This window comes from Citrus clementina, unplaced genomic scaffold, assembly GCF_000493195.1.
Source record: "Citrus clementina cultivar Clemenules unplaced genomic scaffold, Citrus_clementina_v1.0 scaffold_1, whole genome shotgun sequence".
NCBI classification, from domain to species: Eukaryota; Viridiplantae; Streptophyta; class Magnoliopsida; order Sapindales; family Rutaceae; genus Citrus; species Citrus x clementina.
The window spans coordinates 5,768,208-5,770,680 of NW_006263303.1; the positions used below are offsets into that span (position 1 = coordinate 5,768,208).

Genomic DNA, 2,473 nt, shown 5'->3' on the forward strand with positions numbered 1-2,473 from the left:
TCACTATACACAATTTATTTAGAGTAGGAATTTATTTTTGTTGGCTTCGACACCCATCAAATTTTGGCACCGTTGCCGGGGATTGGTGTCATTTATTTAATCCTTTTTACATTTTACTTGGTGTATGGTTCGTTCTTCCCGTACAGGTACACTTTCGTTTGATCCTGAAATTGAGAAGACAGTTCGCCAGCTGAGACAGCAGACGAAGCGAGCTAAGCAACGATCCTCGTCGCCTTTGCTTTCTGAAACAGATACAGTGCCTGATTTAGTTGAATCATCTAGCGATTCAGAAGAACAAGTGATGGATAGACCTGCACCTGTAAAAAGAACTCTTAGAGAGTTAGCTGAACCAGACTTGAATCAACAACCACTCTGCATTCAATATGTAGACTTGGAGGTAAATTTTGAATTAAAGTCTGGTCTTATTCATTTATTACCCAAGTTTCATGGTTTTGCAGGTGAAGATCCTCATAAACATCTCAAGGAGTTTCATGTTGTGTGCTCAAGTATGAGGCCACAAGGCGTGACTGAAGAGTAAATTAAGCTGCGTGCTTTTCCGTTCTCTGTAGATGGGCTAGCTAAAGATTGGTTGTACTACTTGCCTCCTGGATCAATTACAACGTGGAATGGTTTGAAGAAACAGTTCCTCGAGAAGTATTTTCCTGCTTCAAGAGTTACCAACATCAGAAAAGATATTTGTGGGATCAGACAACTTCCTGGGGAGACTTTGTATGAGTATTGGGAGCGATTCAAACAATTGTGTGCTAGTTGTCCTCAGCATCAGATTTCTGATCAACTTCTTATTCAATATTTTTACGAAGGACTGTCATTGATGGATAGGAGTATGATAGATGCTGCTAGTGGAGGCGTGTTAGTGAACAAGACCCCTACTCAAGCAAGGGAGTTGATATCAAATATGGCTACCAACGCACAACAATTTGGCAGTAGGCAAGATGCCACTTCAAGGAAGGTGAATGAGGTAAATATTTCTTCTGTTGAACAACGTTTAGATAAACTAACTTCTCTTGTGGAAAAGTTTGTTGTAGGTAATGTGCAACAGGTGAAGACTTGTGGCATTTGTTACAATATGGGTCATTCAACCGATATGTGTCCTACACTTCAAGAAGAACCTGTTGAACAAGCCAATGCAGTTGGAGGATTTCCAGGCATGCCTCAGAGGAGGTATGATCCTTATGCACAAACATACAATCCGGGATGAAAGGATCATCCCAACTTCAGCTATGGAGTTAGGCAATCAGGATTCCCACAACAGTATCCACCAAGACAACCAGCACCTCCACAGTCAAACTCCAAGTCAGGTAAATCTCTTGAAGAAATTGTTAAATCACTTGCAACTAACACTCAACAATTTCAGCAGGCAACTACAGCAAGCATTCAGAATTTGGAGAACCAAATGAGTCAATTGGCGACTACAGTGAGCCGTCTGGAGTCTCAAGTATTAGGGAGATTGCCTTCACAATCTGAGGTGAATCCAAAGCAAAACGTTAGTGCTGTCATCCTTAGAAGTGGGATGGAGTTGCAAGAGCCTAGTAAGAAAGTGACAAAGCATGTAGAAAATGAGCTTGAGAAGAATGAATTGATGCCTCAATCTCATGATGCGAAACCCACCAGAGCGAAACCCCTACCTATTGTGATACCTCCTCCTTTTCCAAGCCGGTTTGCAAAATCCACGAAGGAGGAACAAGAGAAAGACATCCTTGAGACATTTCGCAAGGTTGAGGTAAATATTCCTTTATTAGATGCTATAAAACAAATACCTTGATATGCTAAAGTCTTTAAGGAACTGTGCACCTCTAAGAGAAAATTAAGAGGAGATGAAAATGTTCACATGGGGGAGAATGTTTCAGCAGTTCTCCAAAAGAAACTACCTCCTAAGTGCAAGGATCCAGGTATGTTTACTATCCCTTGTAAAATTGGTAGTGTTAGAATTGAAAAGGCTTTATTAGATATAGGAGCTTCTATTAATGTCATGCCTCGTTCCATTTATTCATCTTTGAATGTTGGTCCATTAAAAGAAATTGGCGTGATAATTCAACTAGCTGATAGGTCTAATGCATATCCTGATGGGGTATTAGACGATGTCTTAGTACAAGTTAATGAGTTGGATTTTCCTACTAATTTTTATGTACTTGATATGAAAGATGATAACTCCTCTAATTCTATCCCAATTTTGCTAGGAAGACCTTTTCTTAAGACTGCTAGGACTAAAATGGATGTACATAAAGGGACTCTCACTATGGAGTTTGATGGAGAGGTTATAGAATTCAATATGAATGATGCCATGAAATATCCTAGTGAGGAACATTCAATATTTTCTGTGGATGTTATTAACCCTATAGTGCAGGAAGTTTTTTACAAGGAAAAAACGAAGACATTTCATGATAGAATGATTTTGAGAAAGGAGTTCTCTGTTGGTCAAAAAGTTCTTCTTTTTCATTCTAAGCCTAAACTT

The 2,473-nt window shown here is 39.4% G+C and overlaps 1 non-coding gene across 1 annotated transcript; it reads right to left on the reverse strand.

The window, feature by feature from the left end:
- Window positions 1-679: 679 nt before the first annotated feature.
- LOC112095966 lies at window positions 680-786 on the reverse strand. Its single transcript, XR_002904126.1, has one exon. It is a non-coding gene; the product is annotated as a small nucleolar RNA R71 (small nucleolar RNA).
- Between the last annotated feature and the right edge of the window lie 1,687 nt (window positions 787-2,473).